The sequence below is a fragment of the Mytilus edulis genome, chromosome 10 (assembly GCF_963676685.1).
Source record: "Mytilus edulis chromosome 10, xbMytEdul2.2, whole genome shotgun sequence".
NCBI classification, from domain to species: domain Eukaryota; kingdom Metazoa; phylum Mollusca; class Bivalvia; order Mytilida; family Mytilidae; genus Mytilus; species Mytilus edulis.
This window is the reverse complement of record NC_092353.1, coordinates 49,939,591-49,950,087: the sequence shown is the minus strand read 5'-3', so window position 1 is coordinate 49,950,087 and position 10,497 is coordinate 49,939,591.

The window sequence follows — 10,497 nt, the reverse complement described above, 5'->3', positions numbered from 1 at the left end:
CCTTCGATGGTTGAAACGGTAGTGCCAGACGTTTGAGACACGGTTGTTCCTTCAGTGCTGGTCACAGGCGAGGTGGTAGTTGCAATTGTACCTGTCGTTGTCTCAGCTGTAGTTCCAGTAGTTTGTGAGACAGTGGTACCTTCGGTGCTTGATACTGTAGTGCCAGTAGTTTGCGAGACAGTGGTACCTTCGGTGCTTGATACTGTAGTGCCAGTAGTCTGAGACACGGTTGTACCTTCTGTGCTGGTCACTGGCGAGGTTGTACTTTGAATTGTGCCTGTTGTTGTATCGACTGTAGTGCCAGTAGTCTGTGAGACAGTTGTACCTTCGGTGCTTGAAACGGTAGTGCCAGACGTTTGAGGCACGGTTGTTCCTTCGGTGCTGGTCACAGGCGAGGTGGTAGTTGCAATTGTGCCTGTCGTTGTCTCAGCTGTAGTTCCAGTAGTTTGTGAGACAGTGGTACCTTCGGTGCTTGATACTGTAGTGCCAGTAGTCTGAGACACGGTTGTACCTTCTGTGCTGGTCACTGGCGAGGTTGTACTTTGAATTGTGCCTGTTGTTGTATCGACTGTAGTGCGATTAGTCTGTGAGACAGTTGTACCTTCGGTGCTTGAAACGGTAGTGCCAGACGTTTGAGACACGGTTGTTCCTTCGGTGCTGGTCACAGGCGAGGTGGTAGTTGCAATTGTGCCTGTGGTTGTCTCAGCTGTAGTTCCAGAAGTTTGTGAGACAGTGGTACCTACGGTGCTTGATACTGTAGTGCCAGTAGTTTGTGAGACAGTGGTACCTTCTGTGCTGGTCACTAGCGAGGTTGTACTTTGGATTGTGCCTGTTGTTGTATCGACTGTAGTGCCAGTAGTCTGTGAGACAGTTGTACCTTCGGTGCTTGAAACGGTAGTGCCAGACGTTTGAGACACGGTTGTTCCTTCGGTGCTGGTCACAGGCGAGGTGGTAGTTGCAATTGTGCCTGTCGTTGTCCTAGCTGTAGTTCCTGTAGTTTGTGAGACAGTGGTACCTTCGGTGCTTGATACTGTAGTACCAGTAGTCTGAGACACGGTTTTACCTTCTGTGCTGGTCACTGGCGAGGTTGTACTTTGAATTGTGCCTGTTGTTGTATCGACTGTACCAGTAGTCTGTGAGACAGTTGTACCTTCGGTGCTTGTAACGGTAGTGCCAGACGTTTGAGACACGATTGTTCCTTCGGTGCTGGTCACAGGCGAGGTGGTAGTTGCAATTGTGCCTGTCGTTGTCTCAGCTGTAGTTCCAGTAGTTTGTGAGACAGTGGTACCTTCGGTGCTTGATACTGTAGTGCCAGTAGTTTGTGAGACAGTTGTACCTTCGGTGCTTGAAACGGTAGTGCCAGACGTTTGAGACACGGTTGTTCCTTCGGTGCTGGTCACAGGCGAGGTGGTAGTTGCAATTGTGCCTGTCGTTGTCTCAGCTGTAGTTCCAGTAGTTTGTGAGACAGTGGTACCTTCGGTGCTTGATACTGTAGTGCCAGTAGTTTGTGAGACAGTGGTACCTTCTGTGCTGGTCACTGGCGAGGTTGTACTTTGGATTGTGCCTGTTGTTGTATCGACTGTAGTGCCAGTAGTCTGTGAGACAGTTGTACCTTCGGTGCTTGAAACTGTAGTGCCAGTAGTTTGTGAGACAGTGGTACCTTCTGTGCTGGTCACTGGCGAGGTTGTACTTTGGATTGTGCCTGTTGTTGTATCGCCTGTAGTGCCAGTAGTCTGTGAGACAGTTGTACCTTCGGTGCTTGAAACTGTAGTGCCAGAAGTTTGAGTCACGGTTGTACCTTTGGTGCTGGTCACAGGCAAGGTGGTAGTTGCAATCGTGCCTGTCGTTGTCTCAGCTGTAGTTCCAGTAGTCTGTGAGACAGTGGTACCTTCGGTGCTTGATACTGTAGTGCCAGTAGTCTGAGACACGGTTGTACCTTCTGTGCTGGTCACTGGCGAGATTGTATCTTGAATTGGGCCTGTTGTATCGACTGTAGTGCCAGTAGTCTGTGAGACAGTTGTACCTTCGGTGCTTGAAACTGTAGTGCCAGAAGTTTGAGACACGGTTGTACCTTCGGTGCTGGTTACAGGCGAAGTGGTTGTTGCAATTGTGCCTGTTGTTGTCTCAGCTGTATTGCCAGTAGTTTGTGAGACAGTGGTACCTTCGGTGCTTGATACTGTAGTGCCAGTAGTTTGAGACACGGTGGTACCTTCTGTGCTGGTCATTGGCGAGGTTGTACTTTGAATTGTTTCTGTTGTTGTATCGACTGTAGTGCCTGTAGTCTGTAAACCAGTTATAGGTTCAGCTGTTAAACGAAAATGATGCGTTTGTGTTAATACATATATATATATATATATATATATATATTATATTCTTTTGCGGAAAATAGATAAAATGAATAATATTTTTTGTTGTTTTTCGTGTATATGTATATCTAATTAATGAATACGTATACAAGGTATCATACAGTTGAAATGTAATATATCCATATAATAATAAGAAATTGTCAAATCTTTTAAATGTTGGAAACTTCGTTTGATAATTGTTGGCACTTCCCAAACTAAAAGTGTTGAGATATATGTAAACAAAACTCGTCAATGGTACCAGGCTTATAATTTAGTACGCAACTCGAGTTTTTAGTCTTTTTGAAAACTGATGAATAATATTGTCGCCAATAAGAAGAGTACACAATTTCTACATAAAAGATCCTACCGGCTGTTTTATCGTCAAATGTATTAATATTCGTCGAACCTTTTGAACACATTTTTTGTTTCTTATAACAACCATACTTCTGCTGTATTTGATGTGTTATGATATACCGTTGTCTGTCCGTCCGTCCGTCTTCAACATGTCGGACAATAATTCAAAAACGCTTTGAGCAGTTATAATGAAACTTTGGTGAACTGTTTACACATTTATCTCTTGACGTATGTTCGCTTTCGATTTTCAAATTTTAGATTTTACGTTTCCGACTTATGGGTTTTTTCATGATTTATTTTTTTGGCAGTTTTCGGACTACAACTCAAAAGTGCTTTGAACAATTTTCATGAAACTCTAGTAACCGGTTTATATATATTAAGATAACATCCATTTAGTGTTTTTTTAAATTTCTGACAAGACATTGAGGAGTTATAGAACTTTATTCTTTGAAAAAGTGACAGGCGTATCATATATATCCTCAATGCGCAGCTCTTTATTTCTTATGGTTTGCTTTTTTACCAATTTGCCATATTAATGCATTCTAATCTAACCATATGCAGAATATGAATCTTACTATCCATGTTTTTTTTATCATTTCGGACCACGATGTGTACGATAAACCCTTTACTCTGACTTTATTAAGTTCAACTTCATCTCTCAACTCTTGCGCATAAACACGGGTGTCATTCGGTTTATCGAGAGAAATGATCGTGAAAGAATATCTAACGGCGGTCAAGTATTGAGAGACGATCGTGAAAGTTCTGGTAACAGATCGTGAAAGACATTTAATCGAGAAGACATATGAAAGGTCAATAAATATTCTAATTTAATTAATTACACAGACAAATTTACGACAAAATAAAATTGTCTGTCAAAATGGTTCAACATTATGATCAGTATGTGAGAATATCCAGTTTTAAAAGTACATAGTTATTACAAAACAACAAAAGACAGATTGCTTCTCGACATTTCAATGACATAAAAAATGTAAACAAACATGATTTTTTTTAACAAATTCGACTAGAAAAACTACTGTTATCCAAATAAGGGCATTCTATTTATTTGTTAGACAGGAGGGGAAAGAGGGTGTTGAAAAATTATGAGTGTAAATTTTATTTTTTTATCTAACTGTGTATTGCCACCTGAAGATTCAGTTTTGTGGTCAAGTCCGTATCGCGGATTCGTTAAGCTTTAGGATAACTGTCTTTTGTTATGATTGTAAGTTGTACATTTTCGACTTCTGCAAGGTTTCAAATAACATAGAACTCATTATCATGCATCATTCGGCAATGTTCGTGTTATGTTGTGTAGCCTTTTGGATATATACCTGTATGCTTTAGCGCCAAGGTATTTCATGTACATGTTTTTCTGCATGTTTCATATATGACCATGGTGACGTCAATTGTATTTGATATATTGAATGATAGTAAGATGTCTATGTCTGGCTGTCGGTCAGGGTTCATATACTTTGGACCGGATGTTCCGAAGTTTGATGGAAATTCAATAAATTTAAGGTTGTCATATACAAATTAATGCTTTTAAGGTGGTACCTAACACCTGAACTAAAATTAATTTGGCTCGTTTAATTTTCTTAAAAATTTGACAAAGTATTTTTTTTGACCCTTTGACAAAAATATTAAAAAAATCAAAAAAATTGAACCAACCGTTTAATCAGAAAAAATACACTGGTTAAATAGCAGTTTGACAAACACTTATTTTGATCATTGAGAAGCTTAATATTCCCTTAAGAACACAACGTCATTAAAACGTTCTACTGATTTTACAGAGTTATCTCCCTGTAGTGTTAGGTACCACCTTAAGGGAAGAACAGACTTTAATTTTACTATACTATCAGATACACCCGTTTCAAATATATCATGATAAAACTGAAATATGACCATTATTGGTACAAATAGCGTGTTATTTATAATTAATTTCATAGACAGGTATTGCGCCCTTTTGTGTTTTTTCATAAAGTACTGGATATATTCTTTATTTTATTTCACAGTTATGTTGAGGAAGTTAAACCATTTTGAAAGACATAATTTTTTGTTCAGATTTGTTCCGCGTTTTGAATATTAAGCAATTTTTTCAAAGATTCTGAACTAGAATTTGCATTAAATGTCTTTCACGATCCGTTACCAGAGCTTTCACGATCGTCTCTCAATACTTGACCGCCGTTAGATATTCTTTCACGATCATTTCTCTCGATAAACCGAATGACACCCGTGATAAACATGAAACCTAAACTTCATACAAGATTTCTTACGTTATTGAAGTTCAATTTCATCTCTCAACTGTTGAACATTAACATGAAACCTGAACTTCATACAAAATCTCTGACTTTGTCAAGTTCTATTTCATCTCTCAACTCTTGCGCATAAACATGAAACCTGAACTTGATAAAAAAATTTCTGACGTTATTGAAGTTCAATTTCATCTCTCAACTGTTGAACATTAACATGAAACCTGAACTTCATACAAAATCTATGACGTTATTGAAGTTCAATTTCATCATTCAACTGTTGAACATTAACATGAAACCTGAACATATACAAAATCTCTGACTTTGTTAAGTTCAATTTCTTTCTCAACCGTTGCGCTTTAACATGAAACCTGAACTTCATACAAAATCTTTAACTTTATTGAGTTCATTTTCATCTCTCAACTGTTGAAAATTATCATGAAACCTGACTTCATACAAAATCCCTGACTTTGTCAAGTTCAATTTGATCTCTTAACTGTTGAGCATTAACATGAAACTTGAACTTCATACAAAATCTCAGACTTTGTTAAAGTTTAATTTGATCTCTCAACTTGCGCGTTATAATGAAACCTGAAATTCATACAAAATCTTTAAGTTTATTTAATTCAATTTCATCATTAAATTGTTACGCATTAACATGCAACCTGAACTTAATACAAAATCTCTGACTTTGTCAAGTTCATTTTCATCTCTAAACTGTTGCGCATAAACATGAAACCTGAACTTCATACAAAATCTCTGACTCAACTATTGCGCATTAACATGAAACCTGAACTTCATACAAAATCTCTGACATTGTCAAGTTCATTTTCATCTCTAAACTGTTGCACATAAACATGAAACCTGAACTTCATACAAAATCTCTGACTTTGTCAAGTTCAATTTCATCTCTCAACTGTTGCGCGTTAACATGAAACCTGAACTTCATACAAAATCTCTGACTCAACTGTTGCGCATTAACATGAAACCTGAACTTCATACAAAATCTCTGACTTTGTCAAGTTCATTTTTCATCTCTAAACTGTTGCGCATAACATGAAACCTGAACTTCATACAAAATCTCTGACTTTGCCAAGTTCAATTTCATCTCTCAACTGTTGCGCATTAACATGAAACCTGAACTTCATACAAAATCTCTGACTCAACTGTTGCGCATTAACATGAAACATGAACTTCATACAAAATCTCTGACTTTGTCAAGTTCATTTTCATCTCTAAACTGTTGCGCATAAACATGAAACCTGAACTTCATACAAAGTCTCTGACTTTGTCAAGTTCAATTTCATCTCTCAACTGTTGCGCATAACCATGTAACCTGAACTTCATACGAAATCTCTAAGTTTGTTAATTTTAATTTTATCATTCAAATTTAGCGCCTCAACATGAAACCTGAACTTCATACAAAATGTCTGACTTTGTCAAGTTCAGTTTCCTCTCTCAACTGTTGCGCTTAAACATGAAATCTGAACTTCATACAAAATAGAGTACAATTTCATCTCTCAACTGTTGCACATTAATATGAAACCTGAACTTCATACAAATTCTCTGACTTTGTCAAGTTCAATTTCATCTCTTAACTATTGCACTTTAACATAAAACCTAAAATTCATACAAAATCTCTGACTTTGTTAAAGTTCAATTTGATCTCTCAACTTGCGCATTATCATGAAACCCGAACTTCATACGAAATCTCTAAGTTTGTTTATTTTAATTTCATCATTGAATTGTTGCGCATTTACACGAAACCTGAACTTCATGCAAAATTTCTGACTTTGTTAAGTTCAATTTCATTTCTCAACTCTAGTGCATTAACATGAAACTTGAACTTCATACAAAATTTCTGACGTTTGAGTTTAAAATGACAAAGAACTTTAATTTTTTTTTTATATGAGTCAGAAAAAAACCAGTTGTACAATCACCGAGTTAATACTAACAAAAGCAACATGCTGGTTGCTTTAAAAGGAGCAGGATCTGCTTACCCTTCCGAATCACTTTTTTTTGTAGGGTTTCGGTTGTTCTGTTTTTGGTTTTGTATGTTGTGTTTAATATACTAAAAGTCTTTTTTTTGCAATGGTGTTATGCAGTATGTTCGACTTATGAGATTCGATGTTCCTTTGATACATTTTGTCTATCTTTGAGACACATTTGAAATTTCAGTGGTGATCACACAGGATTTTATTTTATGGGATAGTCGTCTCTGATACAATACATGTTGTTTTAACGACGTATGTACCTTCGGTGTTTGTCACTGGCGAGGTTGTAGTTTGAAGTGTGCCTGTTGTTGTATCGACTGTAGTGCCTGTAGTCTGTGAGATAGTTGTACCTTCGGTGCTTGAAACAGTGGTGCCAGAAGTTTGAGACAGGGTTGTTCCTTCGGTGCTGGTCACAGGCCTGGTGGTAGTTGCAATTGTGCCTGTCGTTGTCTCAGCTGTAGTTCCAGTAGTTTGCGAGACAGTGGTACCTTCGGTGCTTGATACTGTAGTGCCAGTAGTCTGAGACACGGTTGTACCTTCTGTGCTGGTCACTGGCGAGGTTGTACTTTGAATTGTGCCTGTTGTTGTATCGACTGTAGTGCCAGTAGTCTGTGAGACAGTTGTACCTTCGGTGCTTGAAACGGTAGTGCCAGACGTTTGAGACACGGTTGTTCCTTCGGTACTGGTCACAGGCGAGGTGGTAGTTGCAATTGTGCCTGTCGTTGTCTCAGCTGTAGTTCCAGTAGTTTGCGAGACAGTGGTACCTTCGGTGCTTGATACTGTAGTGCCAGTAGTCTGAGACACGGTTGTACCTTCTGTGCTGGTCACTGGCGAGGTTGTACTTTGAATTGGGCCTGTTGTTGTATCGACTGTAGTGCCAGTAGTCTGTGAGACAGTTGTTCCTTCGGTGCTTGAAACGGTAGTGCCAGAAGTTTGAGACACGGTTGTTCCTTCGGTGCTGGTCACAGGCGAGGTGGTAGTTGCAATTGTGCCTGTCGTTGTCTCAGCTGTAGTTCCAGTAGTTTGTGAGACAGTGGTACCTTCGGTGCTTGATACTGTAGTGCCAGTAGTCTGAGACACGGTTGTACCTTCTGTGCTGGTCACTGGCGAGGTTGTACTTTGAATTGGGCCTGTTGTTGTATCGACTGTAGTGCCAGTAGTCTGTGAGACAGTTGTACCTTCGGTGCTTGAAACGGTAGTGCCAGAAGTTTGAGACACGGTTGTTCCTTCGGTGCTGGTCACAGGCGAGGTGGTAGTTGCAATTGTGCCTGTCGTTGTCTCAGCTGTAGTTCCAGTAGTTTGTGAGACAGTGGTACCTTCGGTGCTTGATACTGTAGTGCCAGTAGTCTGAGACACGGTTGTACCTTCTGTGCTGGTCACTGGCGAGGTTGTACTTTGAATTGTGCCTGTTGTTGTATCGACTGTAGTGCCAGTAGTCTGTGAGACAGTTGTACCTTCGGTGCTTGAAACGGTAGTGCCAGACGTTTGAGACACGGTTGTTCCTTCGGTGCTGGTCACAGGCGAGGTGGTAGTTGCAATTGTGCCTGTCGTTGTCTCAGCTGTAGTTCCAGTAGTTTGCGAGACAAAGGTACCTTCGGTGCTTGATACTGTAGTGCCAGTAGTCTGAGACACGGTTGTACCTTCTGTGCTGGTCACTGGCGAGGTTGTACTTTGAATTGGGCCTGTTGTTGTATCGACTGTAGTGCCAGTAGTCTGTGAGACAGTTGTACCTTCGGTGCTTGAAACGGTAGTGCCAGAAGTTTGAGACACGGTTGTTCCTTCGGTGCTGGTTACAGGCGAGGCTGTAGTTGCAATTGTGCCTGTCGTTGTCTCAGCTGTAGTTCCAGTAGTTTGTGAGACAGTGGTACCTTCGGTGCTTGATACTGTAGTGCCAGTAGTCTGAGACACGGTTGTACCTTCTGTGCTGGTCACTGGCGAGGTTGTACTTTGAATTGTGCCTGTTGTTGTATCGACTGTAGTGCCAGTAGTCTGTGAGATAGTTGTACCTTCGGTGCTTGAAACGGTAGTGCCAGACGTTTGAGACACAGTTGTTCCTTCGGTGCTGGTCACAGGCGAAGTGGTAGTTGCAATTGTGCCTGTCGTTGTCTCAGCTGTAGTTCCTGTAGTTTGTGAGACAGTGGTACCTTCGGTGCTTGATACTGTAGTGCCAGTAGTCTGAGACACGGTTGTACCTTCTGTGCTAGTCACTGGCGAGGTTGTACTTTGAATTGTGCCTGTTGTTGTATCGACTGTAGTGCCAGTAGTCTGTGAGACAGTTGTACCTTCGGTGCTTGAAACGGTAGTGCCAGACATTTGAGACACGATTGTTCCTTCGGTGCTGGTCACAGGCGAGGTGGTAGTTGCAATTGTGCCTGTAGTTGTCTCAGCTGTAGTTCCAGAAGTTTGCGAGACAGTGGTACCTTCGGTGCTTGATACTGTAGTGCCAGTAGTCTGAGACACGGTTGTACCTTCTGTGCTGGTCACTGGCAAGGTTGTACTTTGAATTGTACCTGTTGTTGTGTCGACTGTAGTGCCAGTAGTCTCTGAGACAGTTGTACCTTCGGTGCTTGAAACGGTAGTGCCAGACGTTTGAGACACGGTTGTTCCTTTGGTGCTGGTCACAGGGGAGGTGGTAGGTGCAGTTATGCCTGTTGTTGTCTCAGCTGTAGTTCCAGTAGTTTGTGAGACAGTGGTACCTTCGGTGCTTGATACTGTAGTGCCAGTAGTCTGAGACACGGTTGTACCTTCTGTGCTGGTCACTGGCGAGGTTGTACTTTGAATTGTGCCTGTTGTTGTATCGACTGTAGTGCCAGTAGTCTGTGAGTCAGTTGTACCTTCGGTGCTTGAAACGGTAGTGCCAGACGTTTGAGACACGGTTGTTCCTTTGGTGCTGGTCACAGGGGAGGTGGTAGGTGCAATTATGCCTGTTGTTGTCTCAGCTGTAGTTCCAGTAGTTTGTGAGACAATGGTACCTTCGGTGCTTGATACTGCAGTGCCAGTAGTCTGAGACACGGTTGTACCTTCTGTGCTGGTCACTGGCGAGGTTGTACTTTGAATTGTGCCTGTTGTTGTATCGACTGTAGTGCCAGTAGTCTGTGAGACAGTTGTACCTTCGGTGCTTGAAACGGTAGTGCCAGACGTTTGAGACACGGTTGTTCCTTCGGTACTGGTCACAGGCGAGGTGGTAGTTGCAATTGTGCCTGTCGTTGTCTCAGTTGTAGTTCCAGTAGTTTGCGAGACAGTGGTACCTTCGGTGCTTGATACTGTAGTGCCAGTAGTCTGAGACACGGTTGTACCTTCTGTGCTGGTCACTGGCGAGGTTGTACTTTGAATTGGGCCTGTTGTTGTATCGACTGTAGTGCCAGTAGTCTGTGAGACAGTTGTACCTTCGGTGCTTGAAACGGTAGTGCCAGAAGTTTGAGACACGGTTGTTCCTTCGGTGCTGGTCACAGGCGAGGTGGTAGTTGCAATTGTGCCTGACGTTGTCTCAGCTGTAGTTCCAGTAGTTTGTGAGACAGTGGTACCTTCGGTGCTTGATACTGTAGTGCCAGTAGTCTG